We start from the raw sequence: 15,883 nt of genomic DNA on the forward strand, positions 1-15,883 counted from the left end.
AAATGGATGTAAAAACAACATTCCTCAATGGAGTTATTGAGGAGGAGGTGTACATTGAACAACCAAAAGGTTTTGAGACCTTGGATCATGAGTCTCATGTGTGTGGACTCAAGTGAGGGTTGTACGTTCTCAAGCAAGCACCTTGTGCTTAGTACACCAGGATTGACAACTATCTCACTGGTTTGGGCTTCACCAAAAGTGAAGTGGATGCACACCTTTATCATATCTTGGTAGAAGGTAAATTGTTGATTATTGTCTTATATGTTGATGATTTGATTTTAACGAGTGATGATAAGTTGATCAGATCTTGCAAGGAGGACCTTGCAAGAGAATTTGAAATGAAGAACATGGGACTCATGCACTACTTCCTTGGATTGGAAGTATGGCAAGGAGTGTTGAAGGAAAGTTAACTAGGTTCGGTTTTCACTATGACGTTGAACGATAATTTTATGAAGAAAATTGTTATTCCTTGCATCATGGGTTTCATGAGCAAGATGTGTTTACCATAGATAAAACCTGCTTCTTGATGTCTTTAGGATTCGTATGTTTCATCATAAATATTATAAGAGTCATAAGGTCAAAGATCAAAGAGAACGCTCCAAGATAAGTGTCACTATCTTCATGCAGAAACTCACTCTACAAACTGCAGTATATCTCCTTGGAATGTCGGCTCAGATTTGAAAACTCTCCTGTCGGCTTGAAGCATTATCGGTGACCTGTATATATACATGGGTAACGAAGAATCAAGAAACATAAGTCTTCGGATCACAAGTCTTCGAATATACAAGGAAGGGTCTCGACATATATCCCAATCATCGAGTATACAAGGAAGGGTCTCGACATATATCTCAAATACACAGTGAAGGATAGAGCTTTGACGTTTATCTCAGAAGCTCATAGCTCGAAGGACGAAGTCTCGACATATACCACAAGAGCTGTGACATGTCTCAAAAGTAGATTCTCAATATGTATCTTGTCTCGACATATATATCTCAGGAATCTCGGTGTATATAGTCTCGGCATATATATCTCAGAAATATCAGTGTATATAGTCTCGGCATATATATCTCATAAGTCTTTCCTCGACATATGTCTCAAAAGTTTTGGTGAAGCATCGAAGTATATCTTAGAGCATCAGTATTTATCTCAGAGCATCTAAGAAGTTTCAGAACTACTATTGATAGATATATTTCAGGGTCTTGGTTCAACTATATGTGAAAGGCTTTCTGAAAGCCTGTAAGAATATGAAGATACATAAATCGAGAAAGTAGTCTCAGGACATCCTTCGAAAGGACACTCACTGTAATGCATACACTATATGACTTATAGGAATGTGCATTCGTATACACTGTAACAAACAATGACATATCTTATCTCAAGTTTAATCAATGAAGGACTATGACAAGTTGAGAAGAGAAAGTATCGAAGACAGTGAAAGGCATAAGGAGAAGGAGAACAGTGATGACAGTGAATCAAGAATTGCAGAAGTTAGTGACAAATATCTTGGAGGTAACTTTGAATCTACTAAGAGTCTTGGTATTCAACATCTAAATATCTATAAGAAGATATTCAAGGGTTTTCCTCTCTAAGAGAGAGGTTTTGGCCCTGGAAGCGAGCCAAATTTTGTGTTCTTGTTCTTTGTTTTTGGTAGCAATTTGTTGAAGTAAACACACACTAATTATAAGAAGAAGAAGATCAAGCTGATAAAGGGAAATTGCAAAAATACTTCACAAGTTGTTATCAAGTTTAAGAAGATTCCTACTATACATCATTGCCCTTGGTTCTTCAACAAGGAGATGGGGAATTGTTTGTCTCTCAAAGAAAGTATGCAAATGAGATACTGAATAAGTTCCACATGGAAACTAGCAAACCCATGGAGACACCTCTAGTAACTAGCTGGAGGAAAGAGGATGTTACTTTAGGTGAAGTAGTGGAGGCTACCATTTATTGGCAGCTAAGGGGTTCACTAATGTATCCTGTGAACACCCGACTAGATATGCGCTATGCAGTCAACCAGCTTATTCAAGCTGATTAGGCCAACCAAATTATTTTGGAAGGTAGCTAAGCATGTTCTAAGGTACCACCCAGTTTGGACTACGGTATAGATAGACAGAGAGAGTGAAGTTTTGTGGCTTCAAAGATGCAGATTGGGCGGGGAGTCCATCAAACCGGAAGAGTACTTTAGGAGGAATTTTCTGTTTTGGGTACAGAGCAGTTTCTTGGTACAACTGTAAGCAAAGATCAATGGCACTCAACTCAACAGAAGCATAATACATGGCTTCCAGTCAAGCAACATGTGAGGTGATCTGGATGAGAAAGATTCTTGTGGGACTGTTTGGTCAGATGATGGATCCTACTGTGATATACTATGATAATCAGAGTTGCATCAAGCTCTTTGAAAATCCAATCTTTCACGATCGATCCAAGCATATAGATATCTGGTATCACCATCTACGAGATTGTGTGCAGAGGCAGATAATGTTGCTAGATTACATTCCAACAAAGGAACAAGATGCAAATATTTTGACAAAGGCTTTGTCAAAGGGTAAATTCGAGTTCTATAGAGGCAGGATCAGGGTAGTTGATAATCCCTTTCTTGCTAAGAGGGAGTGTTGAAAATGCAACAATAAAATCTTAGTTTGATTTGCCTTGGTCAAACTAGAGAAAATTTGAATTTCCATTTCAACAAACAACTTGGATGAGTTAACTTGAGTGACATGGCTTGTGTCACCCTATTAGCTTAGTTAATTCAATTTGGAAGACTTGAGTTCAGTTAAGCATGAGTGATTGCTAATTTGTAGCAATATAATTCAGTTAAATTGAGTTATTGTCAATTAAACTAGTTCTAACTGTTGGAGGAGCTAGTGGAAGGTCAAGTTGTGTAGTGAGACTTCAGTCATAGTGATAATCCAGATAACTAATCAATCAACCCAAAATAATTGTTGCATGCAGAGAATTCAAGTTACCCAGTTGAGATGGAGATTCCAAGGCAGTGTACTATCAGTTGTAGACTATTCCAATGTGTACAGGTGGTGCATGCAATCAAAGATCAAACCTTATGGATTGCGTAGTCAATTGAGGGGAAATTCCTAAATAATGGGGGCCCAATTAGTCATGATTTGCGCAAGGAAATAGGGGCTTGGAGGGCTTGAAATTTGGCTAAGTGTTGGCCAGAGTCAGTTAGTCAGGCAAAGAGATAGGATATTCACTTGCAGGTTGTGCTCAGGCTTGAGCAAGCATATGTAATACATATCTATTCTCTGATTAATGTAATACAGATAGGAAGGGGTTTTGAGAAGTTGCTTTCCCCTAGATAAATCTCTGTGTATGTGTGTTATTTCTTATTGCATGTTTATGATTTCTGTTCTAGATTGTGAATTGAATTTCATAGAGAAATAGAGTATATTTGAGTCTTGTGATTTAGTAAACTTCATGAGAAGTTTCAAATCTACACATAATTTATACAATTGAACTGGATGCTAAAAGAAATTACCAACGAAATTTCATAACTAAAGAAAAGATCAAGTGAGACTTCTACTAGCAACAAGCCTCCCAAGTCTTTCCCTTTTCGAAGGAATAATAATAATAGTAACAGCAACAATCAACCCACCAAGTCTGCCCAGAGTTCGAATGTTGTGCTGAATGTAGAAAGTATGGGCATGGATAATTATTTCTCCTTCCATCAGGAATATCATTCAAAAAATACATGCCCACAGTGGAACCACAACATGAATGATTTTTCCGCACACATTGTGGATTTCTTATTAGTAGATGAGCAGACGGAACAAACAAAAGAAAGAGATGAACCTGATGCGATAGAAGAAAGCAAGGGTATTAGACATGCAATGAATGCATTTGATTGTATCTACAAAGCTGACAAGAAGAGTGTTGAAGAACCACCACAAAGTGAAGCCCCTCCTCCAAAGAAAAATGGTTGATATAGTTTAAGGAGTAAAGGGGCCATTTCTGATCAGGAGGTGATGAGATAAAAATTAAAGGAACAATTGCTAAAAAAGATATCACCATCGGTCAATCCTTCTCATAATGCACAAAATAAGTTTGGATATACAAACACTTCCAAGAACACTTCCTCCGACAATAAAATTAAGTTCACCACTCCGGAAGTGTCAAATAAAGCTACTCCTCTAGACACTTCAGCACTTCCTGCTAGAGGTGAAACAATTGATTATAACATTGTTGAAGATTTGAAGAAAACTCGAGCCAATATTTCCATCTATGAGCTCACAAAGATTGTAGGCCAGCGTGAACTAATTTTCCAAGCCTTTTCACAACCTTCGCCAGGTGATAAAGCTTCTTCCTCTATAAAGGTGTATGGTAAATGATATGATCTCCACAAATATGTAGTTAATGTTGTAACATTAGAAGCTAACACTCTTTGCCCTCCATTTTTATTAACTTTTGAAATTTTCAATTACAATGTCCATAATTGTTTAGTAGATTCTGGTGCATCTATGAACGTAATGCCATTATCTGTTGCAAAGAAAATAAACACTAAATGGGACAAAACCAATGCACAAATTATTCAGCTAGACAAATCTCTCATCCAAGCTATTGGTGAACTAAAAAATGTTCTTATTATATTATCACGAGATGATCGAGTTCATCAATGTATAAATATTGTAATTGTGGACATCCCTAAATCCTATGGTGTACTCCTTAGTAGAGATTGGTCTAGAAAATTACAGGGGTATTTTGCAACAAAATGGTCACATTTATGGCTTCCATATAAGGGCAGGAATAACTAGATTCAAGTGGAAAGTGAGCCATATATGAAACACACTGTGACACCACTTGAGGGCCACAATGAGCTTGTTGCTTTTGCTAATTTAATTTTTGGGAATTATTTTCTTGAAACTGACCTCAGGTGTTATCAAGCACAACCGTCACCTGTTCCACCAAATACACAACTGGAGCTCCTTGTTCTCCAGTTGGTGCAAATGAATCATGTAATATAGATGTACATAGTAATACTAATAATAGTATAGGAAGTAGCATAGTAGCTAATAATATTTGGACTCTATATTTTGATGGTTCAAAGATGCAGAATGGCTCTGGAGCTGGTTGCGTACTTATAGACCCATGCAATAAGAATCATATCCTTTCATGTCATTTGGAGTTCAAGTGTACCAATAATACTGCCAAATATGAAGCACTCGTACTTGGACTGAAGAAATCCATTGATCTGAAGGTAGAGATTCTCAAGGTAATTGGTGACTCAGAGGTGGTCACTTGTTAGGTAGATACTATCCATTGTGTTTCACCAAATCTTAAAAACTACCAGCAAGAGGTATGGCATTTAATTAATCATTTTAAATCTTTTAATATCATTTATGTTCCTAGGATTAGAAATGTTGTAGCAGATGCATTAGAAAATCAGCTGCTAGGATGTCACCATTGAAAAATGGTTTTTCTATTGAAATTATATATAAACCATCTGTGCCAAATAACGTCACTAATTTATGTGTTTTCAATGATGACCAACATATATTGCACTTTATGGCTAATGCTAACGTATTCAAAGATGCTTCCATAGAAGAGGATGAACATGATCGGGCTTTGCAGGAAGCATCTAGTGCAACGAAAGGAAACACTATGCCCAAAGGTGTGGTGTCCTTGGAGAAGTTATATGACCTGCAGAACTGATTTAGAGGACCAACCAACACAAAGACTAAGAGTTCAAAGTTATCATTTGAACAAGTCAATTTAGGAAGATATGAAGTGTGTAAACCTTTGTACATGTTGTTCTACAAATGACGGGTGTTTATCCGCTTATTCAAATAGTATCGTGATGTATTTGCATGGACATATGATGATTTAAAGACATATGATACTTGTATTATCCAGCACGTTATTCCAATAAAAGAAGGGGTAAAACCTTTTCAACATAAACTATGGAAAGTTCATCCAACACTAGAACCCCTCATACAGAAGGAATTGAGAAAGTTGTTGGATGCTCGGATCATTTTTAAAGTTAGACACTCCACTTGGGTTTCGAACTTGGTCCCAGTCAAAAATAAGTCTAGTGAAATAAGGCTATGTGTAGATTTCCGCAATCTCAACCGGGCATCTGATAAAGACAATTACCCAGTGCCATCCATGGAACAAATCCTCTAGACAATATTTGGGTTTGAGATGTTCTCACTACTAGATGGTTTCTCAGGTTATAATCAAGTGCTAGTAGCAGAACTTGATCAATTGAAGACTACCTTTAGGACCAAATGGGGAACATTTGCTTTCAAGAGAATTCCATTTGGGCTTATCAACGTCGGTGCTACTTTCCAAAGAGCGATGGACATTGCTTTCCGTGGCCTTATTGGTTAGAGCGTAGTTGTTTATGACATTACTGTGTTTTCCAAGAGAAGATCAGATCATATACATCATCTGAAACATATATTTGAGCGATGTTGAAAGTATGGGATTTCTCTTAATCCCAAGAAAAGCGTCTTTGGTGTGTCCGAAGGGACTCTATTAGGGCACATCATTGTGAAAAGTGGAATTAAAATTGATCTTGAGAGGATCAAAGCCATTACACAGATCCCGTTTCTAGTGAATAAGAAGGCCATGTAGTCTTTCTTAGGAAAGATCAATTTCCTGAGAAAATTCATCTCTGATTACACCTAGATAGTCAAGCCTATACAAGAGATGATTAAGAAGGATGCAACATACAAATGGGATAAATGAGAAAAGGACGCTTTCACTCAAATCAAGCAGGCTATTGCTGATGCACCTACGTTATTTAGTCAAGAGTCCAGACTACGACAAAGACTTCCTGCTTTATACCTCTGCTTCATATTCATCTATTGCAGCCGTATTGACTCAAAAAGATGTTGAAGGAAATGAGCAACCTATTTCTTTTATGAGTGCTAGCCTACAAGGGCCATAATTAAATTACCTTTCCATTGAAAAACAAGCATATGCAGTATATAAGGTAGTTAAGTATTTCAGGCCCTATCTTTTAAAAGATCACACAATCATATTTGTACCTCATCCAGCAGTAAGAACATTGTTCATGCAACAGGAGTTGGGTGAGAAGAGGGCTAATTGGATGACCTGCTTACAAGAATATGATCTAGAATTCAAACCAATTCATACCATAAAGGGTCATGGTCTATGTAAGCTAGCAGCCAAAGCTAGAGATACTCTTGAGCAAGATCTTACAGGTTGGGAGCAGGAGATAGAAATGTACAATATTGAGCATGTTCCTCAGTCCACGTCTACAATGCCATGGTATTCTGATATATGGAAATTTCTAGAGCATGGCACCTTTCCCACACACTTATTAAATAAACATAAGAGGGAAATCCATTTGAAATATATGTCTTACCAATTAGTTCATGGATTTCTTTTAGAAAGCACCACAATGGTGTCCTGCTAAGATGCCTTGAGCCACAAGATACAAAGAAGGTACTTAGAGACTTGCACAATGGACCAACAGGTGGCCACTATGTGGGCAACACTATAATGCATAAAGTTATGAGGGCTGGTTATTATTGGCCCACTCTATTCAAATATGCTCATGCTTATGTCTGAAAGTGCCCAGCTTGTGAGAGGTGCATCGGTCGAGATCATAGGTCATACGCCCCATTGCTACTAGTCGCAGTTAAGGAACCATTCCAATAGTGGGGCCTAGATGTTATCGGAGAAATTTTTCCTCATTCGTCAAAGCAACATCGATATATTCTGACAGCGACAAACTATTTCACTCAGTGGTCAAAGATAGTTCCCCCGAGACAAGTAAATGACCAAGAAGTCATCCACTTTTTATGACAAAACATTATAACCACGTTTGACGTTCCAATGTCACTTGTCTTTGATAATGCAACTTACTTTTCATCATTAAATTTTATGAATTCACATTATAAAACAAGATTAGTATGCATCTAATTATTACTCATAGGGAAATGGTTTGGCTGAATCTACAAACAAAAATCTTATCCGCATAATCCAAAAAACCATCTTCTCTAAGCAAAAGAATTGACATAACACTTTGAAAAATGCATTATGGGTTGACTGTGTAACTCCTAAGCCTTACCTAAAAACTTTGCCATACTTTCTGGTTTATGATAAAGAAGTTATCTTGCCCCCGAACCTATATCTTCCAGCCTTGCAACTCTCCCAAGAGTGACAAGGTAGACCTTCCCTTCTGGTTCATAGCAGGATAAACACTTCACTAAAACTCAAGGAAGAAAGGCTCAAAGCCAAGGAGAGATATGTTGTCCACCAAATTCGTGTAAAGTGTTGGTTTGATAAAAAAGCCGCAAGGGCAAAGAGTTTTGATGTGGACGACCTAGTAATGAAGTGGAAAAGACCCCACAAAGAAAAGGGCAAACACACGAAGTTCCAACATTTGTGGATTGGACCATATCGATGAAAATCTTGGTCATAACACATTCAAGATGAAATCCTTAGACGGGAGGATTGACACCCTCCCCGTAAATGGTTGAGATTTGAAACATTATTTTCAATAGCAGCTACTTGCTGCTCTCCCTGTACAGTTTGTTTTGTGTCTTTTCATTTCCATATGTGTCAGTTGTACGTGTGTTATGTTAGTCATGTCTTGTTGTGTCACGTTTGTTGGTCATTGTACATAAATAAGACTCTGTGTAAAAGTGCATGGCTCAAAAGGACTTTGTGGTGTAATAAAAGAGAAGTGTGACAACCACAACGCTTGGCTTTCTATTGTTCTCCTTCTTTGCTTGGGAAAATTCCATAGGTTGAGCTAAGTCCAAATGGAAAATACGATTTGTCCAAAAGGAGAACCTTGAGGGAACCTATCAAATCCGCACCTATGCTAGTATTGGAACTACTCAACTTGGTGTAAATCTACTTGTCCGCTAACACTTTTCCAATCTAGTAGAATGGAAAAGAATGGGTAGCTGATGAACGAGACAAAACAAAGCTTATGGTTGAAGTCTCCTTGGTTGAGAGGGAGCAAGGATTATCCCCCTAATTGAGAGGGAGTGATGAGGGACATTGTATTCTCCATGTGTCATGCACTAGACTAGGACTAACAACCGTAAGTCTTAGTGAAGGCACTGGGAGGGAGAGTGGAAGGTTGGTTAAGCATCTAAGGCTGGTACTTTTTAAGGATTGGGAATCCAAGATAGGAAGTAGTCCTGTGGACTGACACTCTTTGAGGATCAAACAAGGTATCCAAGATAAGAGTGGTCGAAGAGGACTAATATTCTTTGAGGATTGGAAATCCAAGATAAGAATAGTCCTAAAAGGACATACTTGGTGAACATCTGGATGGGGTATGTGCCTTAAGAGGCTATGGTGGTGTCCATATGTATGCCTCCCAACATTGTGCTCTAATCTAGTGGAGATATAAAGCTAGTTAGTCAAGGCCTTGCTATATTGCTATTTGACAATACTGGTTATAATTTTGATGCTTGAAAGGTGGCTTATCAATTCAACTCTTCTTATGAGAATATTTCAATTTGAGAGTATCCTTGTATCTTGTTGTGTAATTATGAATACCTCCCTAGTTAAGAGGGAGTGTTGGAAAATGTAACTAGGTTTAGTCTTCATAATTATCATTGTACTTGTATCATTATGTATTTTATGTAAAAGAAAAATCAAAAAGAAGAAAATGAAGAAAAATTAATTTTACTATTAGTATTTTATTAGATAAGCATTTTCTTCATGCTTCTAGGATTTGTTGAGTCAAAAAGTCAAAGTCCTATTTGTACCTATTGTAAAGAAAAATGATTTCGTTTTCTGAAAAATATAATTTGGGTAAATTTACCTCAAGAAGCCAAGTCGGCCCAATGAAAAGTTGTATCTTTTCGCATGTTGGAACAACTATATATTAGCATGCATCCTCCAATTCGGCCAACAATTCAGTGCTTCTATGTGATAAGTTTTTCAGTGGAAAGGTGTGAAAGTTCAAAGGCTATTTTGTGAAGAAGTGCAAGCTTCCTGAATCTGTGATGATGCAAATTTTTCTGCGAAGATTACTTGAGCATAATGCAAGCTACTGTGGTTAAATATGATGCTATATTTCGTGATTGAGAGGGCTTGAATTGAATTCTTGAAGGTCTAGAATTTTGTCATGGTCTTGGGTTTTGGATTTCTCGCTTTGATTTGATTCTATAAGAAGAGATTTTTTTGGGTTTTCTACCTTGTGGGGTTTTTGCCTTGGCTTGGAGCCTATATCTCGTGTTCTTTGTTTCTTGTGATCTTCGCGTTTTGTAAGTTTGGTATTTGTTTGATGAAAAGAACATAATAAAAATTAATAAGTAGCCAACAACATTCACAGTCAATTATCAAAAAAAGAGAAATCACCCGAATTAATAAGCCTCCCAATTTCTCAACACACTATAATAAAAAACATTTAGCATACACTCATCAAATTTCCGAGCATAAAATAACAAAATAAAAAATGATTTGAAGACATGTTTCACATAATGCTAGAGCATTTTGTATACACATGAGAAAATATACAACATAAGGAAGGGAAATACCGTTGCATGTGAGGCAAGTGTAATGAGGACTTGTATGCTGAGATAATGAATATGGCAGGAGAAATGAAACATTTTCATGCCCATATGAACTATTATTGAGTACCATACAATAATATGCAAAAGAAACGTATAAGGTGCTGGAATGTGGCCATGAAAACTATCAATGTTGAAATGTCCTTATCATTTATGTCATAAATGAAGCATGGCTGATATATATACAAAACATAGCATATAATAGATGTACCTCATAGAGAGTAATGGAAAGATCATAAAATATTTGCAACAAAATAAAGAATGAGACAACACTAGAGTTTTTTTTCCTTTGCTTCAGTGTCGTGGCCATGAGCATCAATATCCATGAGTGCCCACATAAAAAACTAGGCAAATATAAAGAACAAAGGTGTGCCTTGGATGGGGATGAAAGCTATCCATGAGTGCCCATATAAAAAACTAGGCAAATATAAAGAACAAAGGTGTGCCTTGGATGGGGATGAAAGCCACGTTTCTTGCCTAGATTGAATTTTAATGTCCAAATAAACTTCCTAAATTGTTCAGTATTTTATTTCGAGTGAGTTCTTGAAAATTGTAGAGGGTGGCAGACACTGTTTCATCGTAAGGGCATTCGAGTGAATTCCAAAGCTATACCTCTCTTCAGGAGTAAGGGCACATAATGATAGGTCAACACGTTTAATTAGGATTCTTCAATTTCTAAACACTGACGTGTTCCTCGAGGCTCAACAAAGTAAACGCATGCCAAGTCTCATTATTTTGCCAATTGACCATATATTTTTCACCTACACGCATTAACTTCATAAAATCCATTACAATTCCAATGCAAAGGACATTACAAATTGGTTAATATTTATGTTGTGAGTATTGATGTGATTGATTGCATTAACTTAATCTGGTGTATGTGGCAAGAAATGCCGGCGGGAGTGGGTCATGTTTATGCTGGGTATGGTCTTCTGACATGCCTTCACCATACCGTAGATCCCACCATTAACAACATATGTTCATTAAGAGTATTGAAAGAGTCGTATTGTGTGCGTTGACCATAGCTTAATAGATATTGCATAAAATATTTCATCCCACATGCACACCACAAGTTCTCTCTTAACAATGTATCTTGAGTGGGCAACAACGAACATGAGTTGTCTTTGATGTTTTGAATATATGATCCTATTTTCATATCTTTACGACCATGAAGTTATGAGTTATCAATGGAGTAGAATGGAAGAACTTGAAATTCTTTTGCATTATAGAGTTGCTGTCTATAGGCTTTATGAAGAGGGGAAAGTCAAAATTAGAACTTCAGCAGGAATTTTAGAAAGCTTTAGAAGTGACATCAAAGTCAAGTAAGGCTGCCCTTTATCCCCTACTCTTTTTGGTTTATATATTGATAAATTGGAAGAGTGACTAAATCTGCAAGGTGGGCATGGTGTTCGGTTGGGGGAGTTTGTGATAAAGCTTCTTTTGTATGCTGATGACCTCGTATTGATTGCTAAATCGGCCCAGAGATTGTAGATGCACCTTTATGCCCTTGAGCAATTTTGTAACGCAGTGAGGATGCAGGGTAATACCAGGAAGACCAAAATTATGATTTTCTCAAATAAAAAGAGAAGAGTCAGCATACGTTCTACTTTGAAGGAAACATTCTTGAAGAAGTAAATGAATACAAATACCTCAGGATTGATTTCGACAACAAGCTTAATTAGAGCATTTCAGAAAGAAGAGAATTTTAGGAGGGTGGAAAGCATTATATGCTCTTCAAAACAGATGTAGAGAGGCAGAGTTATGGGATTGGAAAACAAGTAAAGTCTTTTTGGGCTCCTAGTTTGTCCGGTGATATTATATGGGTGTGAATTGTGGGCTAGCAGCATCCCTATCTCATAATTGAAGCAAATTGAGAAAATCCAAAAGCACTTGATCATGAGCAAGTTTAAAATAAAAAGTTTGGTTTCGTAAGAGATAACACTGAGTGAAACAGGATCAACTTCCATCAAAGCAATTGCTACGGTGCGTCTCATAAGGTATCTTCAGAGAATTGAGAAAATGGGAGAAGGTAGATGGCCTAAAATTAGCTTCAATGAAGGAATGAGTGAAAGAAAGAAATCATGGAGACAAAATAACAATTAAATACAAAAATGGAATATTTACCTCAATTCTTGTCCCACAAATAGCAAGGATTTAAAGAGTTATGTTATGGAGAAGTTTCGTAAGCATATATGGGGAAAAGAGTTGGGTAGAAAGAAGAAGTACTATGTTCAAGAATTCAACCTCACATGTGATCTCCAACAAAAAGAGTACATTGGAGCTAGCATTTCATGGAGAGCAAAGATTCTTATTGCTCAATTAAGAACTAACTCACATCAACTACGGTGCGAAACAGATCGGTGGAAAAGACCTAAAGAAATTTGGGAAGAGCGGGTGTGTACTTTTTTCACTTCTGGGGTAGTGGAATCGGAAAAACATTTCATTTTGGAATGTGATGCTTTTAGAGACATCAGGACAGTTACAGTAGTATGTTAACATCAGTTCCTTGGCAGTGTCTTTTCAGTGAGGAGAATGTTAGAAGGTTAGGTCAGCTCATCATTAATTTGAATAATAAGAGGATTGAATTGTAAAAGGCAAAAGGCAAGAAAGCTAATGATCCCATAGACTATATATAATCTTGTTGACATTAAAATTTCATTTCATTTCAATTATGTTTAGTATTTGAACCATTAACCCGTGTGACTTTGTGCTTCCAACAACTAAAGTCGAGCAACTCATATATCACCATCAGCACGAGTTAAATAATCTTTTTAATCTTGTTTTTTGTAATTTTGTCCAAAAAATTTGGGCCTCGTGTGAATCATTATGCCCCTCCCCAAATGACGTTGTATATACATTAACAGTGTTGGTGGGGGCATCAAGCCTTTAATAACTTTGCACTTGATTCATAATATGCCCATAAAAGTGTTGTACATACATTAACAGTGTTGGTGGAGCACCGAACGTTCAATAAATTTGCACTTGATTCATAATATGCCCAGGCCTTTTGTGGGCTATGGTGTGGTTGTTTATATAATACAATTTCATAATCATACATATATATTATTATCATTGGTGATTGTGTGCTTAAACCTTTACTCATGAATGAACATAATTGTGTTGTGAAGTGAGTATTCACAATCGCTGCATACCAAAGTTTGATTATGAAGTGACATTGAAATATGAGCATAATAATAATGTAATCGTTATTCTTATGAAGTCATTAACATTGTCAGTATAATAATAAAGAAAAACCATATATTATAGTTATAATATACTTATACATGCATTGCATATATGGTTTTTCTTTTATTTATACTGATAATGTTGGCGACTTCATGAGACTCATAGTTACACTATTTTTTATAAGAACATATTTCGGAGATAATCACAAATGAATTTTGATGTGATTATCTCCAAAATCTGTTTTTATAAACTTGTTATGGATCGTAGAAGCCTCAATTCTTTAATAATAGATATTGTTCATGGAGGAACAAGGCGTAGCTATGAGCAGGGGGTGGCAAGCCATTTCCTGTTGTGCCAAGGTAAACATCTCTTCCTTATTGGCCTTTAATAGCTTCACCTATTCTTCCAGTCCCTCAATTCGCTTCTGTTGTTTCTCTTGCTTTCGCTTTTCCTTTTCTATCTGTTCTATGTAGTCAGACACTGTTTTCGCATCTTTAGCATTAGTTTGCCTTATTCCTTCCCGGTGTGCTTCTAAAGGAATGGTCCCTCGTTGAAAGCGAGCTGTTGTAGCTTTCCACTTCTGAATTTCTGCAGACATGACAAACTCTCGCACCTCAATCATATGAAAAAATGACTTTGTCTGTGTAGCCGTTGAAGTCGTTGGCCTGTCTTCGGTCTGTGTTGCCACTAAAATAGTTTCAGGCCAGGGCTTCGCAGCATTTTTCTTGTGTTTTCTCACTTTTCTTCATAAGCGCCGCAACCATTTTCTCAATTTCATGACTTCTATTTTCAATTGCATATTCTCTCTTAATTGTACTTGATATCTTTCCTTAAGAGGGGGTCTCCTTCTTGCACATTTCTCGATAAACTCTTGTTTCACAACTACTTCTTCCACAGGTCTCATAATTGGTCTAGGGCCTAGCGGGTTGACGTCACCACTGCACTCCCTGGCAATGGCGCCACTGCACTCTCTTCTATCTCCATTGCATCTATCTTTGTTGGGCGAACAGGTGATGCCGGGACAACATCGTCTGTGGCCTCTTCTTCCACTGCTGCATCTTCTTCTTCCTCCCCTGTAGGAAGCGTACCTGCAAGTTCTTCCTCTGCCAGCTCGGTGAATTGTGGCCAAGCCACAGAGGTTCGAGACATAGCATGCACCACCAATAATCTAACCAACCCATGATTTGTGAGAACCGCTAATGGTTTTTGAGACCGTCGGGCAGATTGCGCCATTAAGTGGAGGCTGCTCCATAGGAAGTATGGCATGTCTAAAGCATGAACATGTGCATGCCAAAACCGAAGGCATGCAAGGAGTTTGAAATGATACTTAAATAATGTAGAGAAACGACCTTCACAGGTAACATACCTCATAACAAAATACGCTACCTCACCCCATGGATATGGTAGAGATTTACGATCATACCCTCTTCCTTTCTGGATCATTGTCTCCCTAGCCTGCAAAAACAATTCTGGAAACTCCAACAGAGGAGACCTTTGAGAGAACCATTTCTGACCTATTCGTTGTAATCCACTGGCAATTGAAATAGCTTCCTCCGTGACAGAAATATCTAGCCCACAGACTCTAGAATGATTTCCTTCTGGGTTTAACACAAATTCCACTGTGATGGCTTCATCAAATTTTTGTAGCCTCTCAAAATACACATACTACCCTGCATCCAAGAAGACTTGCCAAACATCTGCATTTTGTCGAACCTGCTTTGTACTCTCTGGTTTGTGTCTCACAGCTTGTCCACCTATTCTACAATGGCTCTATAACAACACTTCGGAGTAACAGTAGATCGTCGAGAAGGAGTGTCGACAGGTAGATTTGCAGTGAGAGCTGTGATAGCAATGGGGTGCAGTGAGAGTGAAAACCGGGAGGATAACGATGAAATATGGAAAAATCATGGCAGATAATGGATGATAATGGATGGTAATAATGGTAATTACTTCGCAACATTGGAAAGGACCGTTCATTAGTACAACATTACTAACTTCATGTCTTGATGCATATGGGTATCGTGCGCAGTATGGTGGAAAATCGTGGAGTGAATGCGCTTAGCATAAGGTTTAATAAAACTAATAATAAGTCATTATTATAGCATCTTTTCATTTATTATAGTACCTCCCCCCAACTAAGGGATGACCGTTCGCAGTCATATCCAGTCATGTCACAT

The sequence above is a fragment of the Pinus tabuliformis genome, chromosome 5_1, assembly GCF_031772625.1.
Source record: "Pinus tabuliformis cultivar Carrire ecotype Pingquan chromosome 5_1, CPIR1, whole genome shotgun sequence".
NCBI classification, from domain to species: Eukaryota; Viridiplantae; Streptophyta; class Pinopsida; order Pinales; family Pinaceae; genus Pinus; species Pinus tabuliformis.